Below are 12,823 nucleotides of genomic sequence, written 5' to 3' on the forward strand. Positions count from 1 at the left end.
GATGCAGTGGGGGCTTCTGAAGGTGCTCGACAACTCTTCAAGTGAAACTTGTTGTCTAAAGTCAATATTTATTCACATAGATAATTAAACTATTAATTCCGAAACAAAATGTCTGTGGTGCGCAAGGTGGCTGTCACCGATATGCAACTGGTTTCACTCGCCTGCCTCTAATAATTTATATTTTAACCCTTGGCTCAAGTTAGCTGGGACACCAGGTATAGATAAGGCTGCGGGATGGTATGACTGCACCTGTGCAGTTCAAAGCAGTAAACATGCACCGAACAGCAACCTTCTTGGCAGTTTCGGGTTTCGCCGCGCCAGCAGTTACCCGAAGTTTAATCTCGCAACTGTTTGTCCATCAAGGAAAGCGACCGCCAGCGCGAGTGAGCTGGTTTAATGGCACGCAATTCGTCCCCTCGCTGCCAACAGCTTTCGTAGCCGCAAATGACGCGGCTGCACCAATCTTCCAAGCCTGCCTTGCGCGCACCCGCGTGCATGCTGGTCCGACGCAGCAGGCAGTGCAAAATATGCGAGTAAAAGTTTAAAACCCGGCTGATGAATTAGGAGTGCGCAAATTATGCGAGCAAATACGGTACAAGACACGGTATTTGCCTGACACTGTTTTTTCGTCACTCGAGGTGACGGCTCGAAGTCCCTGCAATGTGGTAGCCATATAGCGAGTTCCTCGATATTTCGAAGTTTCTCAATTCCCAACGCCGCCCCCATTGGAGCGTGTGTATTTCAGACTTCATGTAACGAAGGTGCTGCGGCGGTTGACTTTGATGTAACGGACTGGATACGCCATCTGTCGGCAAGTACTCGAAATTTGGCTGAACCACGCGAAAGTTCCATGACGATAGAGCACGAACTGACAGGAACGCCGATCGCAAGGAGCGACCGCAGTTTACACAACGCGACGTCGGTGGATCTCTGGCGCTTTCTCTTTTGGAACGTCGTACCACGTGGCATTGCAATAGTTCATGCTTAAAAACGAAAAAAATAGTGGGGCATAGCAATGAAAATAAACGGCACGAGCAGTGCGCGGTTGCTCGCGCGATTCCGGCGCCGATAGCTCTCGCGCGTCGGGAGCGGGGACGGCGGAGAGCGCCGGCGACGCAAGGTGAGGAGTCCCTTTCCTGGGGCATCAGCGAGGGTAGGACGGAGAAGCACCGGTAGCCGGTAGAAGCACATGCCTCCGCGGTCGGTCTACGGCGGCGGCGCGGCCGCGCGCGGCCCTGGTCAACGAACACAGCTGATGTGCAGTTAGTCGGCAGCTGCTGCCGTTGGAGTGAGAGGTAAAGTCTAAAAAAACACCGAGAGCGATTGTCCGGATTACCTGTGGACTAAATTTTCTCGGTTATTTCTCCGGTTTTTCAGGTGCGGGTATTTTCGATGCTCGTGAGCTATGAACGCGGAATGGCCCGCACTGCTTTGCGACTGGCTCATGAGGTGGAAGCTGTCGCTTTGCGCTCACAGCTTTCACTCTAGATTTCGTTCTCTCTCCCCCCTTGATGTATGACTTCATCCCTCCTCTCTCGAGCTATGGTGTTTGGTTGCCGAGCTCGAGGACGCGGGAACAAATCCTGGCCGTGGCACTGTTTCGATGCAAGCGGAATGCATTGACAGCGTCCTCAGTTTGCTGCCCGAGTCCCGACGCAGCATGTTTTTTTTTTTTTCCCTAATATTTGCTCATTTTACCTCTTCGTTACGATACGGTTCAGGTGTCCACCAGTTGCAAAACTACTATCGCGCTTTTGCTGCTCTCTTGGGAGTAAAAGAGTGCTGGGAGATGGAGTGGACGCTCTCGCATCTCGTTTTTCCAGGATCGTTGCACTCCGAACCAAAGTTCAGCGGACACACTGCAGGAGTGGATGTACTTCTCCTATTAAGAAACTTAGGAAAAATTATTAATGCGTAAGCATCGTGTGGCTATGTAGGCGGTTTCGGCGTGGACTAGATAATCACGGAGGAACTATTGGTATATCGTGAAAAGAATGGAATGGTCGGATAGAGCATCGAAAGAGGATGTGCTAGTGACGAAATGGTTAAGTGTTAATAAGGTAATTAATTAGAGCCAAAAGTGTCCAAAAAGTAAGCGGGGCCGGAGCAAAAGTGGCGCCAAATTTGAAAAACCGGAAGTGTCGACGGAACGAAGCGGGGCGCCAAGTTTGAAAACTCAAAATGGGCAATGATGGAACTTGATTCATTTAGGCAAAGAGGGGCGAGGAGGCGTCACTGCTTACGCATTCCTCCGATGAGGGTGCCGCAGTGATCTCATAATGTTTGGCTAAACAGGGCCATGGCTCGAGCCGCCAGTGGTCGCTCTCACGCAGCGAAGCGGCTGCTCAGCGCTGACGCTTCGTACACTCACTGCCTCACGGCCTTGCTAGCACGAACCTCGTCCGAGACGGCAGCAAAAACACCCGCCCCCTTCGCTTTGTCGCTGGCGCTATCTGAGAGACTTCCTTCTTTCTGGTTTTGTTGTTTGCTACTTTGCCCGCAGCTTCAGATAAAATTCTATATATATATATATATATATATATATATATATATATATATATATATATATATATATATATATATATATATATATATATATATATATATAATGATGATGATGACGAGGGCTGGAGCGCACGTGCACGTGTATACTAAAGAGGAGGCCAGCACACACCCTTCAACTAAACGCAATGCATCCTGGCCAATCCCCCGCCGTGGGTACGTGCCACTAAGCCTGAGGTCACCATCATCATCATCATCAACTAAACGGCTCGTCATTATGAATGCACGCGTGTCATGTTAAAGTTGTCGATGTGCAAGGTGGGATCATGTTTCGAGGGGCTGGATGGTAGCCTCGTTGCCAGTGTTTCGTCAAGCTTACACACCTCGAGCTTGCATTATAGCTTCGATCTGCTGACACCTTAACTTCCGAAGCATTTTGTGAGGACTAAGATTTTGACTTCATGTGAATTTTCAGTGTAGTCCTGCCGCTGCAGTGATGACGCTTATATATGATCTTTCACTTGGCGTCAAGGCATATACACCTCGAGGGGGCCAAGACAAGGTCGCCTTGAGCTCGTAGCTTCCATCACTGCATGGAGCGTGGGCTTTGAAAACTGCGAGGGCAAGATGAGGAGATCAACCAATGGAACTCCACGCTGATAAACGAGCCAATGTACGGCACGTGGTCTCCTTACTGGCGGCGATCGATGGAAGTGCGTTCCTCTTCGGCACTCACACTGGAGCACGCCTCTACACTCTAATGAAAACACCACCGTGGAAAAAAAACCGCCTCGATTTGTTTGCTCACGTTTGTGCAAAATGTTCCGCGCCCTGCTTGACGAAAGAAACAGGAGACCAACACAGTAGGAGAACTGAGCTGGTTGAAGTTCACATTGGAAACGATTACAGCGTGTGCTCAGTGACGTCGGTACTTGAGTGTGGTTCTTTTTCCCTGTCCGACGTCGTTTTCGCACTGTGAACAAAAAAGCGCGCCGCACATTGTCCTCATTCAACCTCAGCCGGGGCGAAGGAAGAGCGCGCGAGGCCCCGCAGCTCTCCTCTCGCCAACCAGAGGGCACCACCCGACCCGTTGGTGTAGGGTGCCTGGGTGTTCGCTCGCCATCGAGGCACCCTACGTAGGTGTAATACGGTGCTGGCGCTGGGGGTCTGCAACGCTTAAGCTTCCTTAGCACGTCTTGGAGCGAAGCGCGAATGAAAGCTTCAGAGAGCGAAGGTTGCCATGGCTTTAATGAGACGCTTGTACAGCTCTAAACAAACAAAAATCACCGAAAGTTCTTAAAAATAACCTCATTCCGAATGTTTTCATTAATTTTTTTTTCCCGGATGCAGGAGACGCGTGGAACTCCGGAGGAAAAGAGAAGCTACTGCCACTCCTTTTAAAGCGCTCATATCGACTGCAGCTTCCCAAACCACGTCAGGCCAATGGCCAGGAGAGAAGCAGCGCAGGATGCTCAAAACTTGCGCGTCGGCTGTGGAAAATTGTGCTCCTCGTGCTTCCTTCCGAGCGCTGTAAACAACTGGATGATGAACTTTCCGTCGAGAAAATTGCGTTTCCTGGAATTCTTTTACACATATCTCCAGTGGTTGATGTGCGAGCTGATAAATGTTTAAAAAAGTACAGTGGGATCTTGTCAATTCAAACCTTCGAATCTCGTCAAATCTATACGAAAACTGGCGCCGGAGAGTCAGCCGTTTCGCGTAGGTGAAAGCTGAAACGGCAGTTGCGAGAAACCGTGCCGTCCTTGAACGGCACACCTGATACTCCCGCCATACCGAGCGGGGTGCACAACGGCTGCTGGGTGGTGAGAGCTGATGGGCGCCAGCTGCCTGCTCGGCGTGCATGGAGGTAGGTTGTCTGCTGGAGCGACAGCGGCCGGAGGCCCGCTGGGCGACGAAGGAATCGGTGAGCTTCGAATCGAGACAAGAGAGAGCGGACAGAGGTGCCGTGAAGAGAGGCCGCAATCTGACCAAAATGCTTATCTCACCACTGCTGTAAATGTATACCTATATAAATTCCGTGCAGTTCGCAATCAAGCGATGTGGTCCGGCTGAATCGGGGGAAGAGAGGAGAGTAGAGAAGAAGGAAAGATGCTGATTAAATACGTCACTCGTGACGTCACAATGTTCTGACCAATCAGCGTGACACGCCGTGCCTACCCTTTCCTCCTCTCAAGACGACGCTAATCGAGAAATTTGGCCTCAACAGCTCCAGATGTAAGAGATCGACACAGCCCGTGTCACTGGTGAGGCACCCAGTTTCCCGTGATTCCGCGAAAAATCGCGGATTCTAGCATTTTTCGCCGAATGTATCGCCATGTGGGGAGTTCGCGCAAACTGGTTGAAAATGAACGCACCTATTCAACGCAGGCGCGATCCGGTTCCACGAAGCGCCACCTGCGCCTGCGAAGCGGCAAGTGTGTGTACGACAGCTGCCTCCATCTGTCACTTGCTCCTGTCACTAACATAAACTGCGCATGCTCAGTAGAAGTTGCCGGCTTGTTTTCAACCAGTGGAGGTCGAGAAGGAGAGGCGCGCGTGCCCAGAGCGGCCATGTGAAAAAGGCGGATGCTGGTATGCAGCCACATACACTTTTTTTAATGATGATATTGTGTTTGTGGATGTCAGTCAAAAATTAATTTTAGTTCACTCTTGGAGGGGCAGTCCAACCATGTACTTCTTTGGCTCTTTCGAATGGAAAACTATAGTTGGATAAAACTCAAGAACGAAGCGGCTTTTCCCCATCAAAGGACGCCCTTTCAACCAATGGCGTCGGCCGATTCTCATGAGCCTTCTAGAGCGGCAATGCAGGGAGCGGCGCGACAATGCGGGGAGGGGACTATCCTCTTTCATCTGCCACTCCCTCCATTTAAGGCGAGCAGGCTCATGAGAACCGGTCGACGCCATTGGCTGAAAGGGGCCGGTCCTTCGATGGGGGAACAGCCTCTTCGTTCTTGAGTTGTATCCGACTATAGTGCCCAGCATGGCTTTCCTATGTAATGTTCCTCGCTTGGGGGCGGGTTATTGGGGGGGGGGGGGGGGGGGGATCTGCCCTTGGCATCAGTAGAAATGATAGAATGATGGGAATGTGATTGTCGCCTTGATTTTTGTGGAACGTAGAATGTGGTGACGATTGAATTTTTGTTAATGCCTTGGCATGCTTGCCACTGCTATGCCCGGGATGCCCTCCAGCCTAAGTGGACTAAAACGCGCACTCGTCCGGCGTAGCCATGGCAGCGGCGACAGCAAGCCTCTCCTGAAAGCTGCGCTGGCTTCGTTCAGGGAGGGTTTGCTGTCGCCGCCCTCATCTGCATGACGAAGGTAGTTGTCAAGGCCAGTCGTAATTGACCTTCCCGAGAGGACGCGGGTGCCAGTTGGGTCCAGTCACTCTGTTTGGCCGCGCCATCCGTCGCCAAAGGAGCAGTTTCGGGCGACTGGTTTCCCTGACCGCGTGTCCTTAGCCTTGCACTGCTGACCACACGTGCGACCGCCTGCAGACCATGGGTGTGCCACTCGGACCTTCCGGTGTCTGCGCGACAGAGATGGCGTCCTCCTCACCCTCAAGCTCAACACGTGACGGGGCGTGTTTCCTAATGAGAGAGTGTGTGGTGAGTGCCAAACTTTTCAGGGCACGTCTTCCACGGCAGGCCCAGCCTCCATCTAGGAATTTCAGGGAAGGAAGACCCTATAAAACTCGGCATCGAGCACGGCCGAGAAGCTTCCTCTCACCGAGACTCCTGTTTGTTAAGAAGCTCCCTTTCACTGAGAGGCACTCTCAGTTACTCCTTACGTGCACATAAATTATTGTATAAAGTTTCAGTGTTTCTCTCCTAACCACGTCTCCGAGCTTTCTCGTCTCTTCTCCAGCCCGGCCACGCTACCTGTATACCAACCACCCCATACGCTCAAACAAACGCTGCGGCTATGGCAACAACTTGTCGGCGCGCTTCTTTGGAATGGTTCTCGATGCTGGCGCGTGTCGAAAGCAATATTATCGTGTTTGCACATATATAACGCAATTTTTTTCCTTGTATAATCTAGTTCCGAAAACAAATCGTGTAATATTTCGAAAGTACTCTCTGCCTCTTCCAAATAAGAAATAATAATAATAATAATAATAATAATAATAATAATAATAATAATAATAATAATAATAATAATAATAATAATAATAATAATAATAATAATAATAATTGGTTTGGGGGGAAAGAGTGTCTCATGTATCGTTGGGCACCTGAACCGCGCCGTAAGGGAAGGGATAAAGGAGGGAGTGAAAGAAGAAAGGAAGAAAGAGGTGCCGTAGTGGAGGGCTCCGGAATAATTTCGACCACCTGGGGATCTTTAAAACGCGATTTCTTTTTCTCTGTTCTTTGAGATACCCACAGCAAGCTCACCCACCACTCTTATCAGGTGGGAGGAAAAGCCAACTTCTCGACAACCCTGGCCATCGAGGCGAAGCGCGTGGCACGCACTGGTGAGAAAGAGTCGCTACAAACGCGCGAAGAAGGTGGCGATTAAGAAGTGGAATAGCATTCATTCATTCATAAATCTTTTTTGACACGGATGGCCTTAAGGGGCGTGGAGAATAGGGAAGGGGAAAAATGGCGAAACGGTGGTAGCACTGTGCAGCATAAAGCGCGAAGCAAGAAACTGTCACTGCGGGAAAGGCCGCATGCGTTAATGCAGGGGAGGCTCCTCGCGGAATATTGCGGATTCTTTGCTCTTAATTCTAGGAGTTTAAAATTTTTCACCGCTGAAAATTAAGGGCCTTATCCATTGGCGAGAAGCGAGTTTTATCAGATACCCATTCGATCGCGGACTATATACGGCAGCTCCTGTTATGTATAGGTTCATTCTGGATGAAATAAAATTTGATTCCGACCCAAGTCACGTCGCACAAGTCCCCACTCGGAGCACCAGAAGAATCGGATGAAGGTGCCGTGGATAGGTTGTGTACGTTGACGTAAAGAACTCGGGACCTGACCTGATACATTGACTTGGGGACTTGAATTGGAGAGAAGAAAGGATGAAAGAAGGAGAGAAAGAGGCAGCAGGACGGATCACACTCTATTGGTCTTTGTCCCTGCACGCAATGCACAAAGCTGTACAGATCAACTGGATCATTTTTGCTTTCTTGGATGTTTTTACAGAGGACATTACAGTTAGATACAACTCAAGAACGAAGTGGCTTTTCCCAGTCAAAATACCCCCTTCCATCCAATGGCGTCGGCCGATTCTCGTAAGCCTGCTAGTGTGACAATGCAGGGAGTGGCAGATGAAAGGGGACAGTCCCCTCCCTCCATGGTGAGGATAGTTCCCTCTCTGCATTGTCGGGCCGCTCCTTGCATTGCCACGCTAGCAGGGTCTCGATAATCGGCCGGCGCCATTGTCTGGAAGGCTCTCCTTTGACGGAGAAAACCTGCGCTAGGTCGTTGGCTGGGTGTGAGCCATTCCTTGCGTAACGCCGTCAGGCGTGAAGGCTGGCTAAGAAAAAAAAAAGCGCAGAATCAACCAACCAACTATCGTCAGATACATCTCTAGAAAGAAGCGGCTTTTCCCCGTCAAAGAATCCCCTTACAGTCAAAGATGTCGGCCGGTTCTCATGATCCTACTAGCGTGACAATGCAGGGAGCGGCGCAAGACAATGCAGGCAGGGGACTATCCCTGGCCACGGAGGGAGGGAAGTATCCCCTTTAATCTGCCACTCGCTGCAATGTCACGCTATTAGGTTCATGAGAATCGGCCGACGCCATTGGCTGGAAGGGGGTCCTCTGAGAGGGAAAGCCACTTCGTTCTTGAGTTGTATCCGAATATAGCCTAAAATTCGTAAGAACATGGCGAATGGCACGCTTTCTTCAAGCAGATCAAAAATTTCGACGCCAGCTTTGAAGCTCAGCTACTCCTGCGATGCAGTAAATCGAGAATTCCTAAATGCTTGTAAGAGCTGCGTCCAATGTACATTGTTATGTGCGTAAAATTAATAAGTACAACATCTGAGGCGTTTTGAAAGGGGTTGGGACAACGGGGAAAGTTGCCCGAGCTAAGCCAGGTCGAGCACAAGCAGGCGCAGCGATAACAAAGCCGCTGAAGCAAATGTTCGTCTTCATCTTTACAAAGAGTAATTTAAAGTAATTGAAATTACTTTCCGTTCGCGCTGGCATATACTTTGAGTGACACTTATATCAACCGTCTTTGCCTCTTGCGTCCCCCCTTCGCTTTCCTCTGGTGCAAGGTAGCCAATGGGGCCATTCTTCTGGTTATCTTTCTGCCTTACCACCGAGGCGTTTGCTGGCGCAAATGACCCGCAATAATAGAGTTTCAATCAATCATGGCGATACCAACGTCTCCCGCAGCCGAGCCTAACTTTGCATTGCTACGAAACGTTTGAAAAGACAGTGAACACAAATAAAAGAATGTACAGGACAGCACTGATGAAATCTCGGTATTCTCTTTTAAGCTGTTTTATGAACTGATGTTACGCCAACTAGACGAGGCTTCTATGCTGACGAGTTACGTTTAAGATTTCGAAAAGTAGTGCAGTGGACACCTCCACATACTAATAACAACACTGCAGCTTAGGCGAAAGAAATCATATCTACAATTTGCCGTTTTTCGCCTTTTTTTTTTCTGGGTTGGGGAGAAGGACCTCAGCTTGAAGAGCCAGAATCAAAATTCCTTTTTTTTTGTAATAGTTAACGCCAGCTGCGAAAAGCCGCCTTCAGACAAGACTTGGCCTATCCTGCCGCACTGGTTAGAGCAGCGCGCCGGGCCCGCGCTAAGCTGCCGAAGCGGCGCCGAAGGAAGGAAGGGCCACTTCTTCATCAATCGCGCAAGGCCGGCGAGCCGACGTCCAGGGGCGCATCATCCAATGGGATAAGCGCGTCTCGTCGGCGCGACTTGGCAGCGCGGGAGAAGTCGCCGAGCGGCCGCTCTCAAGGACTGGCCGCCCCGGGGCAATTAATTTTGTGTGTAGCTTGCTGCTGCATCCGCCACCGCTGGTGATGCTGGTGCACCGGTTCTTTTTCTGCCGCTTGTGCTGCCGCTGGGAGCCCGTCGTCGACGCCGGCAGCGCCGCTCCCTGATGGGGTGGGTGGGGGGTTTCTCGAGGCGTTACCCGTCTGCTGCGGTGGGCGGGCACCGAGAAACCGGAGAGCGGCTTTGCGCCCCGGCGCCCGAGGCCCGCTGGGGGGCATGCCCCTCTCTCCGCTACGAGGAGGTGCAAGCACGCCCTCAACGGAGCGGCGTCTACCGATAGGCACAGGCGGAGGTCTTGCACGTTTCGACGTAAGCCGACGTTGGAACTGTCCGAGTAGACTCGGACAGCTTATAAAAGTGCACCTAGTAGGAAGAGAAATCTTTGATCATACCGGGATGGCACCTTGATCTACGTATAGAGAACAGGGCCGGGACAAAAAGGGTTAGGGAAGTGCACCTCGAATAAATCGAAACTCTTGGGCTTTTATTACGATGCGATCTTCATTTTGAGCTGCTCAAGCTTTATGTAGCAAACTGTATTAACTAAGTCAATTAGCTTTTTGAAAGCATTTGAAAACACTTCCATTGTTCACGCTCACCGACCGTGGTATGCGGAAGAAAAAGAGTAAGGGGAGATGAACGTATCAGAGGTGAGAGCACGAAGCACTTCGTCCTCTCCGATACTGTGCTGAGGTTTGTCATGTCAGGGAAAAGGGCAGTGCATCTAACGAGTAGGAGCTTGCGAATAGTATTATTGAAAGGGAACCAAGTAAAAATGGTGTCGCTTTGCTGTCGATTCGAATACGTGTACTGTTGTTAAGAACCGCATCGAACTCAAATCGAATATTTTTACCAATATTCACTGCTGGTGTGAATGTTCGTACAAAACGATAATCGTGCTAAACAGCGAGGTGCTACACGGCGGCGTTGCAGTACGGCGCAGAAACTTTTTTATTTACAGATATAGCTATATTGATGTACGTTAGGGTGTAGGCAAAACGAAGTCATCATATTAACTCTATGACCGCCATTTTACGAGTATAGGAAAATTACCATTCTCTGCTAATAACGATAGAGAATGACCTAGCGCCACATCATATTTGATGATAGCCGCAGCGGTGGCTTAGTGATTATGGTGCTCGGCTGCTGACTCGAAAGACGCGGGTTCGATGCCGGCCGCGGCGGTCGAATTTCGATGGAGGCGAAATGCTATAGAGGCTCGTGTACTGTGCGATGTCAGTGCACGTTAATGAACCCCAGGTGGCCGAAATTTCCGGAGCCCTTCACTACGGAGTCCCTCATAGCCTAAGTCGCTTTGGGACGTGAAACCCCATAAAACATAAAACAACAGATACTGCGCCATTTCCTTTCCCCACAAAACCAATTATTATTATTATTATTATTATTATTATTATTATTATTATTATTATTATTATTATTATTATTATTATTATTATTATTATTATTATTATTATTATTATTATTATTATTATTATTATTATTATTATTATTATTATTATTATAAGAGGGGCCGAGAACTACGTCTGAGCCATGGCCTCTGAGATCACCCGAGAAGATTTACTCAACACGCCCAATCTTGGAGGCCATGCATGAGCATTATGGGCATCGGGTCGCGAATGAACCGCGCACGCGACGCGTGCTCGAAACTCTCCATACCGAATAGACCGATCGCGGCAGCATGTCGTACTGCGTCGGAGAGGGCCCTGCTGTTTTTGAAACGGTCTTCGAAGGAAAACTATGGCATGTTTTACTCGAACTTTGTGCAAGTTTTTTATCAGAAAACATGGGAACATATTCGATTAATTTTGTATAATTGTGAACATTCGCTATTTGAATCATTAGACGAACCGAATAGCAGAATATTAGATTTGTTATGCGAAAATTTCGAAGATATTCACACCTGCAATAACGATTGAAGCTCTCTTGTTGCCATGGTCGCTCGGAATTTTTCCTCAGTCTGTCCATAGATTTCACCTGACCAGTGTTGCTTGCATTTTTGTGCGAAAGAAAAAAAATAACTTAATGCTCTGAAATTATGGGTGCATAGTCTTCCAGGGCTCATTTATGGGCTTGTCTTTCTCTTGGGAATTTGCCATGTTGCTAGTGGTCAGCTAGTTACTTATAATGAGTAATATATACAGGGAAATCTGCATAATGTACAGGCAGCTTCAAGAACGAATTATATTGTTAATTCTGCTTTGAAGTTGAAAATGTCTCATGGGGATTATCCACTCAGAGCAAAACTATCCAGAACAAAGAAAAATTGCATTTCTCATGCATACTTATGGAGTAACCATTAATTTGAACGCGGATAATGAGTTCGCTTTTATATTGGAGCTACCTGGCTGTACGTGTTGCAGACTTCAGTCAGTGGGAATTCATTGCCATCGAAACAGGGCCAACAGTACGTGCACTGTGCGCTTTAAATGTGCCATGGATACTCGACAGTATAATCAAACTGTGGGGCTGCAGCACCTTTCTCTGAAACTGTCCAGTATTCTGAGCGTTTTAGGACGCGCGTGGGTTTTAGAAATGATGTTCCCACGGGATGCCATGCATTTTAACGGGGATATCTTCTTAGTCTACTCCATGTTTTGTTCATAATCATCATCATTATTTTTCACTCACCTGGGTAGACGAGAACCGGCGTATTGATCATGGTATGACCGATAGCAGCCTGAATGTGCTCCATCTTACTGAGGATACCTCGGACATAGAAAAAAAAAACCTCAAGCGTTGGCACTATAGATCTCTCCAACGAGCGAGCGTATCGGAATGTCTCCTGTCTGGGCTGTTGAACATCGGCTCCGCTTTGCTCCCACTGTGCGAGCGTCAGGAGCGCACAGGTCGTGCCTTGCGTTTAAGAAAGCGTACAAATGCTAGAGAACACTTCCTCAACATGCCACCACCCGCAGTCGACAGAGTGAAGCTACGCGCTCCCGTCGGTCGTGCCCGCCGCGACGCGTAAAAACCGCGGCACAGCGCGTACAGGGCTGCGCTTCGCTCCGCCGCTACCGCTTCCCCTCCCCCTCGTCCTCCTCCTCCACCCCTCCCCCAGCTCCGGGCCGGGCCGCTGGCGCGCCGCCCCGGTAATCCGGCTGTCAGAGGGGATTACCAAACTGCGGGGTCGTCGCCAAGTATCGGGCTTCCTCGGGGCCGGCGTTAGCCTCCGTAATTGGCAAAATACCGGGGATTTGGCCCCCGGAATCGGTATCTAACAAGAGAGGCCCTGCCGCCCTGGCACACGCTCGCCAGCCTGCCCGGCGGCAATTAGGTAAGCGCCGCGATCCCTTGTTAAAGTGATTGC

This window comes from Amblyomma americanum, chromosome 6 (assembly GCF_052857255.1).
Source record: "Amblyomma americanum isolate KBUSLIRL-KWMA chromosome 6, ASM5285725v1, whole genome shotgun sequence".
NCBI classification, from domain to species: Eukaryota; Metazoa; Arthropoda; class Arachnida; order Ixodida; family Ixodidae; genus Amblyomma; species Amblyomma americanum.